The sequence below is a fragment of the Protopterus annectens genome, chromosome 6.part1 (assembly GCF_019279795.1).
Source record: "Protopterus annectens isolate FY-2018-M chromosome 6.part1, PAN1.0, whole genome shotgun sequence".
NCBI lineage: Eukaryota > Metazoa > Chordata > Ceratodontiformes > Protopteridae > Protopterus > Protopterus annectens.
Genome location: NC_056738.1, coordinates 264,552,143 through 264,567,021, shown reverse-complemented (window position 1 = coordinate 264,567,021; position 14,879 = coordinate 264,552,143). Strand labels below are relative to the sequence as shown.

Genomic DNA, 14,879 nt, shown 5'->3' with positions numbered 1-14,879 from the left:
GCAATTTTCTCTCAAGCTGGCCTTGACGATTTTATGAGTGCCCTTAGTTTTGCTAATACTGATCAGAGATGCCTTCCCTTTTTGGGATTTTGCTCTATAATGTAGTAGCTTCCTCCTTCTATTGTATAGTTTGTTTATGGCTGGGGTCCACCAGACAGGTCTGCCTTTGGAGGATTGGGTCTTGGTTTTATTTGGGATTGCATGATCCATGCAGTCCTGAAGGTGTTTATAGAATGCATTTATAAAGGATTCTGCGGTCTGGGCCGTATTTTCCACAGGCCTGGGGGCTTTGAAGGATTCCACCTCGGTTTTGAGGAGTGTGAAATTTGCTTAGAGAAGTTTTTCACTGTGGTTTTCTGGGCAGGGGGTGGGGTCAGGATGTGATTATCCAGTGAGATCAGTTTATGGTCTGATCTTACCAGTGAGGGATACACTTCTGGTCTGGAGCATAGAGTCCCCATGTTGGTGATGATCAGGTCCAGTATGTTTTCCCCTCTTGTGGGAGTGGTAACAAGTTGTTCCATAGCATTTGAGTTTATGAATTCTAGGAACCTTTGGGCAAGGGTGTTGGAGCTAGAGTAATGCTCCCAATCTATGTTTGGGTAGTTGAAGTCGCCCAATATAATGGTGTTCGGAGAGACCTTCATATTTCCCAGTGTTCTCAGGAAGGCCGAGTGGGGTTCCTGGGTTTGGGAGGGTGGTCTGTAGCAGGCTATAAACTGGAAGGCAGTTTTACCCACTGTTAGTTGCACATGGAAAGTCTCTGATGCTTCGTGCTTTGCCACCAACCTGGAGGTGTGGGTATCTTTGATGAATTTATTTGACATGTGTATTATTAGAGGTATGAGCACTTGGGTATCAGGCCAGTTATTCAACATTCACAAGGTGCGGTCTATACACTTGTGTGGGGTGCGGCTGGACCCAGCCCATCTGACCTGTGAATGTATGGGTACTGGCTTATAGTGCCTGCATATATGCACTGTTAACTACTGGAAGTCATACACCTTGTTTGTTGTAGCATAGTCTACATACAGGCCTGCTGACTGTAGCTTTGTTTGTATGCATGCGAGTTGAATAAAAAACAAGGAAACTCACTGAAAACACAAACGGAACACCACTGCAGCCAGAACGATGCAAAAGAAAAGAAACGCAATTTATTTAAAGACCAAAACAGCGTTTTCGCTTCCAGAAAGCCAGAAGCTTCATCAGCAGTTGAAAGGATTAAAACCTAATGCATTTAAACGATGAAACTTAAAAGGGCAACAATAACAAGGAGAGCGGGTAAATACAAATACATAGTATGCCCTGTGAAACTTATATACAAAAATTAAAACATTCTATAATAAAGTGTGAAGCTAAAAAGCTGTATATAGTGAATATCAATAGACAAGAGCAACTAAATATACTACTTAATTTTTGTATATAAGTTTCACAGGGCATCGTTGCCCCTTTAAGCAACCTTGTGTCGCTTGTGGTGATGTCGTCAACAAGCGCCAGTTACTTTGTTTTAAATGCATTAGGTTTTAATCCTTTCAACTGCTGATGAAGCTTCTGGCTTTCTGGAAGCGAAAACGCTGTTTTGGTCTTTAAATAAATTGCGTTTCTTTTCTTTTACATCGTTCTGGCTGCAGTGGTGTTCCGTTTGTTTGTATGCATGTTTGCCTGTTATGTTCCTGAAACACTGATTCCACCTGTGGTGCAGATATACAGTGCCTCTGTGGATCCCTAGTGACATCTGTATTGCTTACTGTACTGATGTCCATGTGTCACTTGACAGAACGTCACTTTTTGTCCTGTTTGCATGTAGCTTGCCTGTAACACATTGCATATGACTTACCTCGCATTTGCTCAAGACAGCATTTATATATGCCAGCACTAACAAATCAGGAGCACTATACCCTCACATAGTCGCCTTGAGTACCTTGTTCCCCATTGGCCCTATGTGTCATTACTTAGTATGGGAGTCACAATGCTATGGTAGCATGTGCAAAGGTCACCTGTCGATCTACTCTCAGGTCCAGTTGGTGAATCTGTGAGTCATGTGGCAATGTTACAGCTGCCTCATGTACACAGACAACCCTCTCCCCTTCCCATACACGTACAACACATGTGAGAGATGCAACCACATAGCCAAACTGGGGGCTAAGCTCTGTTAACACAGCACTGGCATTCCCTGTCAGGTGGAGTGGGATACTACAGTGAATACAGTACCAGTCTCCCACAGACCTGCCACGACCGCCATCCAAGCACAGAAACACACAGGTACATTATTGGACTCTCAGAATAGCATCCTGCCTGAGCAGCTGACACCTGCAAAGCAGACACACAAGCAAACCTTAAGCCAGAGCAGAGCACATGCAACACATAGCTCACAAAGCCTGTGTGCCAAACAGTCACAGGCCATACGGCTTGACAACACACCTGCTACAGTTGTATGAGGTACCTCTATCGTAACGTACACTGGGGTCCTGCTACCAGACTGAACAAGGTGATGGTCACACTGAGCTGCCCATCGGGCACTATGATCCACCACATAACACAAGCATACCGGTCACTCCAAGGCATGTAGAAGTATGACTCAGTCATTGTCTGTGCCAATGTGTATGACCTCTGATGCACCTCCCTGGACTACATGTTAGGGACATAAAGGGACTCCCTGAGCTTGTGGCACAGGCTGGTATGACCCTGGCCTTGAGTAGCATCTCACCCTCACCAAGAATGCTGCCACAATATGTAGACAGGATCATCAGTTTCTGCAATTAACGTATGTTTCAGTGACATTCAAAGGGGATACAATGCCTGTCAGTGTGGGATTACATGCTGGACAAGCCACATTGCTTTGCTTGGGACAGCTTGCACCTGTCACCCATGGGCCATGGTATATTGGCAGAGGCTGTTGCTACACACATAGTGCCTTTGTATGCAAGGCTGACATTACATAGCCACCTACACAGGTATCACACGGGATAGGACACTAATAGAAATGCTACTCAACAGCAGCAGTGTAAACCTCAAGATGCATGCAGTGGAAACTGTCCTTAGCATGGGGTACAGCAATATCTGTGCAGTAACAGACTCCTGGTGCAAGGCTCCCAGGTGCACGCCATCAGTGCTAGGTCATTCCTGACACCATGCTTGTCATCCCCTACACATGCACCAAACCAGAACAGGGGGGATGTATCCAAAGGCACCTCAGATACACACCCCCCCCAAGTTGGTGGCACTGCACAAAGCATCAGAGCCTCTCCATGTGCAACTCACAGTGGGTTAGACTGCCTTCAGGTTCATAGCCTGGCACACACCACACTTCCATACCCAGGAAACCCACTTGGCCTTCCTGACAACACTGGGAATATGACGGTCTCTACACACACCATTATATGGTTGTACTGCGACTACCCAAACATAGAGTGTGAGCATTACTCTAGCTGCAAGACCCTATCCGAAGGGTTCTTATCATTCATTCCCTGCATTGCTATGGAACAACTTTTTACCACTCCCACAAGTGGTGACAACATGCTGCACCTGTTCATCACCAACATGTAGACTATATGCTCCAGACCAGCCATGTATCCCTCGCTGGTGGGATGACACCATCTACAACCCACACTGTATAGTCACATGCCACATGCAGCCCCTGCACAGAACACCACAGTCATACAGTTGTCTGATGCATATTCCATGTATTCACATGAAGCAGGCTTCGGACATGTGAACTCTTGCAGTTCACATGTACATATGTGTAGGTGGAACACACATACATCATGTGTGCATTGACATTACTGATATAATGTATGTCGTGCAATATTGGGAACAACACCCCACACACACACATGGACGTTTGTAGGATACAAACCCCTGCTTAACTATGTTAGATCACTTGTGAGAGTCGTAGTAGCAGAGTGTGCTATTTGCATTACTGGGAGGATTGCTTTCTCCTGCTGTACTTATAGGGTGCTGACATCATCAGTGTTTAGACAGTGGAATATGCAGCATGTGTTGTGTAGTAATAGTTGCCAAAAGGGACATTTGTCTTACACATGGAATTGTACACACTGCTCCCCCACACACATTCACACACACACTGTGCATTTGCAGGATTCAAACCCCTACCTACCTATGTTATGACACTTGTGAGAGACGCATTAGCAGAGTGCACTATTTGCATTACCGGGGGGATTGTTTTCTCCTGCTGTACTTATAGGGTGCTGACATCATCAGTGTTTAGACAGTGGAATATGCAGCATGTGTTGTGTAGTAATAGTTGCCAAAAGGGACATTTCTCTTACACATGGAATTGCACACACTACTCCCTCACACACACACTGTGCACTGGCAGGATTCAAACCCCTATCTACCTCTGTTATGACACTTGTGGAAAGGTTCATTAGCAGAGTGTGCTATTTGCATTACCGGGGGGATTGCTTTCCCCTGCTGTACTTATAGGTTGCTGACACCATCAGTGTTTAGACAGTGGAATATGCAGCATGTGTTGTGTAGTAACAGTTGCCAAAAGGGACATTTCTCTTACACATGGAATTGCACACACTACTCCCCCACACACATTCACACACTCACTGTGCACTTGCAGGATTCAAACCCCTAACTACCTATGTTATGACACTTGTGAGAGACGCATTAGCAGAGCGCACTATTTGCATTATCGGGGGGATTTCTTTCTCCTGCTGTACTTATAGGGTGCTGACATCATCAGTGTTTAGACAGTGGAATATGCAGCATGTGTTGTGTAGTAATAGTTGCCAAAAGGGACATTTCTCTTACACATGGAATTGCACACACTACTCCCCCACACACATTCACACACACACTGTGCACTTGCAGCATTCAAACCCCTACTCTACCTATGTTATGACACTTGTGAGAGACGCATTAGTAGAGCGCACTATTTGCATTACTGGGGAGATTGCTTTCTGCTGCTGTACTTATAGGGTGCTGACATCATCAGTGTTTAGACAGTGGAATATGCAGCATGTGTTGTGTAGTAATAGTTGCCAAAAGGGACATTTCTTTTACACATGGAATTGCACACACTACTCCCCCACACACATTCAGCACTTGCAGGATTCAAACCCCTACCTAACTATGTTATGACACTTGCTAGAGACGCAGTAGCGGAGTGCGCTATTCACATTACTGGGTATGATTTCTGCTCCTGACATATGTATAGTGTGCTGACATCATTATGGATGAAGAGGTATGTACATCTGTTACTATCCATCAGTACAGGGGAGAGCATATCTATGCATTAACTTTGCACAGGCACAGTGGCCTACTGTACTGTGGAGGCAGATGCCAAATACACTGTGGATAGCCTTCTGTATTCCCTAGGGACAACAGTCAGGTATTGCACTCTATGGCCATATGTTTACCTGTCAGATGCAAGTATCTGTTGCTCATATACTGTTTGTGGGTCTTTATTGCCATAGCCTTCCCTATCTCTATAAACAGCGTGTGTACTGTGGGAGATGTTTGCATATGAGTGGGATCCAGTACTTTACTTATGTCTCTGTTGTAACTTCACTGCGTGCACTGGGCAGATGTCTGTATTGTGGGAGGTTCCTGTGTTAACACATAGGAATGCCAGATATGTGTGTGCAACTGCTGAACTGTGACATGGCCTAAGTGTGTGAGCATGCCCAGTTCACAGTTTGTATGGCTTCTTGACTACCACGTCTCATTTATCTAAGTGTGCGAGCATGCCCAGTGTGACCTTTCCTTATGTTGGGATCTGTGGACCACCACATTTCTGTTTGTGTGTGGATGCCATCTATATATCACATGTACAGTTGAGTGTTGGACATCAGGTTGTGTTCTTACTGCCCAACTGCTTTGTGTCTGAACCTAACAGGCATTATGCTGTGCCTGCAGGGTCGCGATGGGATAGTTTGCATACAGTTGTCATCATCCTTTCCTGCTGACCAAACAGTTGTATTGTAGTATAGTGTACTGGTGCAGAACTTTCACTGTGGTGGACAGTATAATCGGTTTCAGTCCTAGCACTGCTTGTAATATTTATAGTGAGCACACCAGACTGGTTGAGGGCCAGTTGTGCAGATATGACCATGTTGCATTTTGTTCAGATATGGACAGCATAGTACATAATTGTCCAACATTGTTAATGTATTCCACAACTTGTGTGGACAGTGACAAACAATGGCCATGTGTCCTAGTCCATTTGTAATGCTAGTCAGAGAGTGTTTGTCCTTCAACACACATTTACTGGTGTTTGCCATAACATATGTCACAGTTAGTGTGCTGTGCCTCTGTCTACCCGTAACATACAGGTGATATCCAGGGTGCACCTACCATCTTCCATCCAGTCATCATGATTCCTCTGGATGACAGTCACTGAGGGACTCCCTGGATATCCTGTAGTGGGAGTTTAGACGTGAGTGGAGTGAGCTTCTGGGTTATGGACCAATCGGTACAGCATGTCCTGTTTATGTCTGTGCTGGGGTTCAGGCCTGTCAGCTGCATAGGTCACCAGCATTCAGTGTTACATGGTGCCAAATGTCCATTGATACCAGGTTGGTCATGGCTCTATACATCAGGCACAGTTCACCTCCAGCCAGGCAGTATGGCACTGTGTGGAGCTGCAGTTTCTTTAGTCAGGCGACGCATGGCATCTGTTACAGCTCTGCGATCCTCCTGGTGGGGTATTTGTGTGGTCTTTCCAGTTGCTGCAGGTGACTGCTATGATACATCCCTGAAGGGCCATTGTACACAATTTTGAGGCTGCTGATGGATGACTGGAGAGGCACATTGACCTACCCTAACCAAGCTGTGCTTACCTTCATGATTAGGTGGGTATATGGTATGTTTCTGTAACCACTACAGACACATGGTTGTCACATGCAGGATATCTATCACCTTGTGTCCCCAGGTCTCTTATTGCTTCTGATGTACTTACTGGGTTAACACCTATGTGGTAATTTCTGGCCATGTACTGTGTTTCCACAGGGGTTGACTATACACTATTCTGCATTTAGCTTGCTGACATGGCTGTGGCACCACTTGTCTGTTTCTATGTGTGCCTTTTGTAGGTTGCTTGTGTCAGCTGGAGGGTCCGATATGATGGCCAGTTTGTAGTCCTCTGCAAACCTGTTCAGACAGAGTCCTTCCATGTTGGCCTGTACCTATGTGACATATATAGCATACAAGAGAGGTCCCAGGACCATGCCTTGTGGGATGCCAGTTGTACCTGGTTTGCAGTCTGCCATGGCTGCAGCATGTCTGCCAGGTCAGTTCTGTCCTTCAGTTCGTTTGCAACCCATCTACTTGCATAGGGGTTTATAGTTAGGCTGGTGAGCTTATCTGTACCTCCAACTAGGGTATTGTATGGAAGGGTTTAGCAAGGTCCAGATAGGCTGTGTGATCAACATTCCCCACATCAATGGCCTTGGTGCATGTTTCACATGAGTCAGACATGTGTAATGGGCAGGATCTGCCCTATGACAGCCACACTGGGTAGGGTCCATTGTCTGTATGTACCCAATCTCATTATTCATGGGATCCATGATAATCCTCTCCATTACTTTGCCAACCTAGATAGTCGGGGTTGAGGGGTGATAGTTTGCAGTATCCATTCAGGCACCCCCTTTGTGGTGTGGGGCCACTGTTGCTGTACACTGCTCTTTGGGTACATATCCTGTGGTAGGACTGATAGTGCGCAGTAATGCTATTTGCTGTTCCATTCTTCTTACAGTACTTGTTGGACACAACCCAGGACACCATCTGGTACCATTGATGCTGTGTGCTGTGCTTTGGGGATGCTGGCTGTTACCTCAGCATCTGCAATGTCAGGGGACCAGCACTCTCCTGGGATAGATATTTGGCAGTTAGGTGTTGGTGGGGAGTTTCGAAGGAATCTGTTCGGTTGGCTGTTGGCAATGTGTGTGGGTTTGGTGTATTGTTTGTGATATTAGAGTGCTGCAGAGCATATCTGTGGATTATCACCATGGTTCTTACCATCAGGTAGGACAGCTGTGTGATAATCCTTTGTGTCCTGCACAATTTGTATCATCATAGGTTCATAGGTTCATACTAGGCTATCTGCCCTGGCCTTGTTTGAGCACGGACAGACTGTGTGTGGGTCTCACCACCCCTTGCAATGTGCATATTATGCCCACGTAGGGTTTACTTTCCTTGATGTGACACAGGGATGGCCCCCAGGGTACACATGCTATCTCCCATGCACTTCACCGGATTTCTCATGTTGAGTTTGTGTGTGGAGCTCAGCCTATCATGGACTGGGATTCTGTTCCAGAGTGTCAGGAGCCTCTGGGTTATGGATCTGTCCCTCCAGCACATCCTATTAATCTATGTGTAGAGGTTCAGATATCTCACTGTGGTGTGTCTGCTGGATTTGGGGTTTCTGCAGTGGAGCATGTCCATTCATTCTTGATTGGACATGGCCTTGTGCATCAGGCATACATCACCTCTGACTGTGCAGTATGCTTCTGAATTGGGCTGTGGTTTCTTCAGCCAGGCTGCAGATGTCCAATGTTTGGACCCTTTATCCTGTTGGTGGGGTACATTTGGGGTCTTTCTGACTGCTGCAGGTGTAAGGTAAGGTACATCCGAACTGGGGCATTGTTGTCACATATGGGCCTGATAAGGGAAGAGTATGGGGGCACAGTGACCTCTCTAGCTCTACATGTGCATCCTTTCATATTAAGGTGGGCAATATAGCAGGTCTTCCTGGCCACCTTGGCAATGTGAGTGTCACATGACAGGTTACCGTACACTTGTGTCCCTAGGTCCCTGATTACTTCTTCCATACACAGTGGATTGTCACCTATGTCATATTTTGTGTGTGCCTTGTTTGGTATTTGTTGAGACATTCATACTCTGCAGTGTCTTCAGGAAGGCTGGCTGGGGTACCTGGGTTTGTGTGTGTGGTCTGTAGCAGGCTTCAAACAGGTACACAGTTTGAGACAGTGTTACTTGCCAGTGGATAGTCCATGCTGCTTCTTGCTGTGGTACCAACCTGGGGGTGTAGTTATCCTTGATAATTACTGGTAGCCACACTCCTATTGTCATGTGTTCCATGTTTTAGAGCTGTAGAGCATGGTATGAGGCATAACCTGGTAGTATTAGGGTGCTCTTCTGGGCCTTGCCCAGGTTTCAGTTACAGAACACATATTACCATTCTCCATGCTGTGGTGGGTTTGGTCTGCATGCACCTTGCAGGTTAGACTTCTGGCATTGGGTAGCATTATGTCCAGGTTATTATCTGTTGTGCTACCTATGGCGGTGGGTTTGTGTTTCCAGACTTACCTATTCCAGGCACAGTGGGGGTGACAACAGCCTTTGCCAGTATCCACACAGCCAGGTGTGCTGGGTGCGTGCCATCCCTAGCAGGTGAGGCATCATGTTTTGCTCGGCATGTCAGCCCAGGCTGTTAGCCATGTGTTCCCCCTTGCTAACAGCAATACTGCAGCCAATTATTGTACTTGATCTTGTTGTCTTCATAGTGTGGCATCATGCTTGGTGAGGGTGAGATGTTAGGTTGGGTCTTCATGTTTGCATATACTAGATGGTGTTACATTGCTTAACACATGGCGATCATGCCTCAGGTGGTGCTGCAGGGCTGCCTCTGTCGGATGCACATACTACACTCCTTGTACATGTTTGAGAGCAGGTTGTGTCATGTTAGGCGTCCCTGTTACTATATGAGTGAGTCAGAGAGGGGTATCATTCCCAGGGTTCCTACTGAGCCAGTGTATGTGCTATGCATTGCCTGTTTGCCAAGGCCAGGGCATACTGGGCACACCTCCTTCTGCCTACTGGGGCAGGCTCAGGTTGTTCCGTCTCCGAGTCACGCTCTGCCTGTGATGGCCTTGGCAATGGTGGGGGGCTGTTTGTATCGGCCCTATTCTGGTCCTGCTGCAGCTGTTTTCGCAGAATCATATTATGTAGCATAGCACATACCATGACAATTTGGGTACATGTAGTTGGTGAGTACTGCAAGGCTTCACCAGATGTGTCCAGGCACCGGAACCGTGACTTAAGCAGCCTAAACACACACTCTCTTACATTACGTGTTTGCGCATGTGCCTCATTATGGCGTTCCTGTTCGGGTGTGTGTGCGTTTCTGATGGGTGTCATCAGCCACAGCTCCAGTGCATAACCTGCATCCCCCACTAGGTGACCATGTGGGATGTCCCCATTGGCAAATGTCTGGTACAGCTGCGTCAAATGCCAGATATGGGAATCATGGTAGCTCCCAGGGCAGCCAGCACACGCATTCATTATTATGCCCTGGGCATCACACATGACCTGGCAGTTGATGGAGGGGAAGCCCTTGCGGTTAATGTAGGCCCTACCCCGCTCACCAGCTGGTGCTTTGATGCATATGTGAGTGCAGTCTATTGCACCCACTACCTCAGGGTATTCCGCTATTTGCTGGAAGAGACGCATATTGCTGGCCAATACCTCACGGGCATTGGGGAAATATACATGCTCACCGACATGTGCTGACATGGCATCCAGGAACTGGTGCAGTACCCTGGAGGCTGATGCCTGTGATATCCCCATCATATCACCAGTTGGTCTCTGGAAGGTACCTGTTGCTAGTATTCTTAGGCCAACACATACCTTGGTTTCCACTGGGATGGGTTCCCCTCTGTTGGTTCTGTGTGTGAGGCGTGGCCTGCACAGCTCAACAATTTGCTGCAGGAGGTCTCTGTCCACTCTATAGCGCTCCACTATCTCCAGCTCATGTAACCCCTGGTAGGTGACCCTGGGCCTGTACACTCTTCTCCGTCTCCTCACTGTGGGTTGTCTGGCAGCATTTCCATTGTCACCACCCTCAGCAAGTCTCCTATGTCTCCTTATGACAGCTATGGCAGCCCCTAGCATGTTTGGTCTGAGTGCAGCTTTTTCAGTTTTCACTTCTACTAGCTTACTCCTGTCTTGCAGTGTCTCTTGAGAGAAACATACTGCAATGCTGTTTGCAGTGTTTTAAGTGCTGGGCTGGGCTTGTATTCTGCCTGTGTAATTGCCTGCTTCTAATTGTTTTCACCTGCTACCTCTGCAAGTATTCCCTGCTAGTTTCCTACTATTTCTTCTGCTTCCTTTTTCCTCTCTGTTTCCTCAGGGGGGAACAGCACGCATACCAGCGAAAACATGCTCACAGTGGCTACCACGCGCACACACATGCTTACATGGACTAGAATCTGCTTATTCAGGTTAAAACACGCACACACCAGTGCAAACAGGTTTACAAATCGTTAAACAGGCTCCTGCATGCTTACTCTGCCTTACACGCACGCACTCACGCTTACACGAGCGCACTCTGTCTTACTTGCGCCTCCCAGCGCGCACACACACGCATGCACGTACAGCATGAAACTTTGATGTTGGCCACAGTGTACACCTTCCATTTCTTGACTTTCCCATGCTTATCTGTTGACACTCCTCTTTTTATGCTGTGTGATTGACATCTTTCACATACCACTTTGCTCCAATGAGCTTGATTTCTTCCTGACATTCCCCTGTGATGTCACCTATCTCCTACTCTGTTACTCCCCCTTATCTAACTCTTACACTACACAGAATGTGCTCATTTGCTATGTGACAGTGTGATTCACTATCCTACCACTCATTTACATAGGATTGCCTACTAATGCTTAGTTACATATCTTACACTCAGCTTCCCCTTAGCAAACCACCCAGACGTGGCCATGTTGTTTTTGGTGTCCTAGTCTCTGCATTGCAAATCCATGCATTACATAAAACCCACATTTGTGGGTTTAAAACCTTTATTTTTCTGTTTTATATAGTGCAGCCCGTTTGCGCAGGGCTGCGCTGCGTTTAAACCTCGCCGATCTCCGAAAAAAAAAATTATTTTATTTCATGTTTCATCGGGTTACCATGCCAATGGCCACATATTTGGCCATTGGCATGCTGACTGCAACATTTGCACACTTTATTTGGAGCTGTCATGGCTCCGTTGTGTTATTTGCAGTAACATACTCAGTTGTCAACTGAGTACATTTCTGCACCTAACATGACTCTTACACGGGCTGGTTTCAGCTTCGTGGATCGCTAATCTACCTCATTTGCATGCCTTTCAGCTGCAAGTGAGGTGATTAGCATATCCACGCCCTGCCCGTATAAGAGTCGTTTTAGTTGTTCTCTTACACGGGATTTCGGGCTGTTCCTGGATCGCGATGGCTGCATGGAGTCGTACACGGCTCTTAGACTCCGTGCAAGCCATCGTGAATCCTGCCCAATGTGGCTTATTGCATCTTTGCTGGTTTAACTAAAGGTCCATTCACAGTGAGCTGCAAATTAAAGTGTTGAAGTAATGACATCCATTTTCTATGAGGTTTCTGTGCTTTTTCAGAAATGTTGCCAGTTGTTGAATCATCATCTTGACCAAAAAGCTGAAGAAGTAAAGTAAAAAAATATGCTGGTGCTTTATTGGAACACAATAGCAAGATTCTTGACTGAACTGTGCAAAAAATGAATTCATTTCACTTTAATAAAAAATATGAAATGTGAACTTAATGGCAGAGTAAATCAGTGTGTGGTTTGTTCAGTCTTGCTGCTGAATTGCTATCCCCTTAGCTTGTCCAGTAAAAGATGTAGCAGAAAGCATTTTAATGCAGTAAGTCTAATGTGTCAGAATAAAATGAAAAATAGCAACAGTAGCTAAACTTTACTTTCTACTGCTTTTGTCATAGTTCCCACTTTTTGGTGTCAAGTCACATCTGTATGTTTTAAAGAATATATAGTGTCAAGATAACCAAGTAATGTGCATGTGCATGTATACATAAATGCACACTTGACAGAAAACTGATGTTATCCTCTCTAGGACCACGAGTCATGCTCTCTTGCTGATTTTAAATGCCTGCTGAAGTAGTCTAGTAAAACTGCATGATAGAAAAAATTAGAGGGTCTACTCAAAATGTAGAACCTCTAAATCTTTAACAGTATCCAATATGCTGAACCTGTTTACCTTAATCTAATGTTGTACTTGCATTATGTGAAATTTTGCTTTTTGCTGTAGTGCTGGTAAAGCATTAGGCACCTACATTAACATTTCCCTGTCACTATTAGTTGACACATATGGTTCAGTTGATGGTCCAGAACACCTTTTAGAATTGTGTGTGTGTGTACATCCAGGATGTTTGTTACATATGTGCTGAATTTCATTTGATCATTTTTTTCTATATACGTTTTTAGTCCCATGATTGTTGACCATCAAGCCTCCTCCAACTGGGCTAAAGCCCATTTGTTGCCCCATACTAGGTATCCCTAGCACAGGGTGAGAGCCACCTAGAGAGGCTATCATTCAGGCAGCCATGTGGATACTTTGTGCCCTTACCAACATCCCAGCAAGGAGGGTATATATTACAGGTCTTAACCTATCCCTCTGGATGGGGAAGTGTGATCCATATCACCATGCGGTCCCTTATGCTCTCCCCTTGTGAGTTTACTCTCCCATATGCCTGTGATATGACTTAATGCATATGCAATTTAGTGCCTGAATTGTCTGCCCCAGGACCATTCCTTGGATCACTATCCCTCATTCAATGATTGTGCCATGCTGTGATTGTGTTGCACCTCCTGGTTAGTTTTTTTTTTTAATCCATCTGACCTATACAGTGTATATATCTGGAAACCTCAGACTCTTGGAGCATGAACCACATTGTTTCAAACTGAAATAACAACCTAACAGAGTTTGGAATTACTCTGTTGCATTATTTAGTGTCATACTGTACAGATTCTTGTACAGAAAGCATATGTTAGTGTGAGGTATGTTTTGTTATTAAGGGCAGCCCCTCCAAGCTTATTAAAGGTGTGACCTGCCTGACGTGACATCATGGAAGGTGATGTTTGTATAGAGGGTGCATTTATTTGTTATACTCTGGCATCTCAGCATCTGTAGTAGCACACAGGTCGCTATGTGTGTCTGCTAAGTGAAGCCATGGGAAAGATGTACTCTTTGTAAAACTATGTAGTTTTCTGCAGATGTAATTAAAATACAATTTCTGATAATGAGTTTTCAGGATGTTGCAGCAGTAGAACCAAAACATAAATGAACTTCTCATTAGCTGGAGTAATTTGGTATTGTATGCAAAATATTGCTACATACCTCCAATAGCAGCATTCTGAGAATGAGGTCTAATTACAGAGAATAAAATATTAACACAGCACAGATTTAGTGTACAGGATAAACTGCATCATCATCATCAGTGTAGGTACTAGTGAAATAGTGTCCTAAAAACGTGTCCAGAAATATGTCACATTCATAAAACTGATCCACAAAGCAAATTGTTGAAACCATTTCATATAAGTAAATTCTGTGTCAGCTTACTTTATAAAATAACTTGGATGTGCAGCCAGGCTGATTCCAGTTTAGGGCAATCCATTGAGCTTCCTTTCCCAACAGTCTATTGGTATTGAAAAATGGAAAGTCTACACACAGTGTAATTATCCATCACATAAAAGTATGGGTTATGATGGGGTTTATTCTCTCCTAGCCAGAGCATTTGATACCCTCGGGACAAAAGCAAATTAGCTGGAAATAAATCCAGATGTAACCTACTCTACTGCAATGGATTTCTGCTTAAGCGTTAGCCTTAGGGAAGGACAAAATGCTTAGCTTTGCTTCATGAGCTGATTTGATTGTTTATGTGTTACACTAGATCTGTCCATCTGCGCAAAGCCTGTCTTCAGTGGAGACCTGTGGAGAAAAGTGCCATACAAGCATAAAGACAACAGTTTTTGATTTCTAAACTTATGAAGGCAGGTCATTGGTAAAAAAATCTGTTTTAACTGTGTTGCTTAATGACATCTGCAATGCAAATTGTATTGTAAATAATCACATTAAAGTTAAGTGCTGC

At 45.2% G+C, this 14,879-nt stretch overlaps 1 protein-coding gene across 1 annotated transcript in view; it reads left to right on the top strand.

The window, feature by feature from the left end:
• MREG (melanoregulin) overlaps window positions 1-14,879 on the top strand; it is an 804,260-nt gene that overhangs the window by 602,067 nt on the left and 187,314 nt on the right. The window lies entirely within an intron of this gene.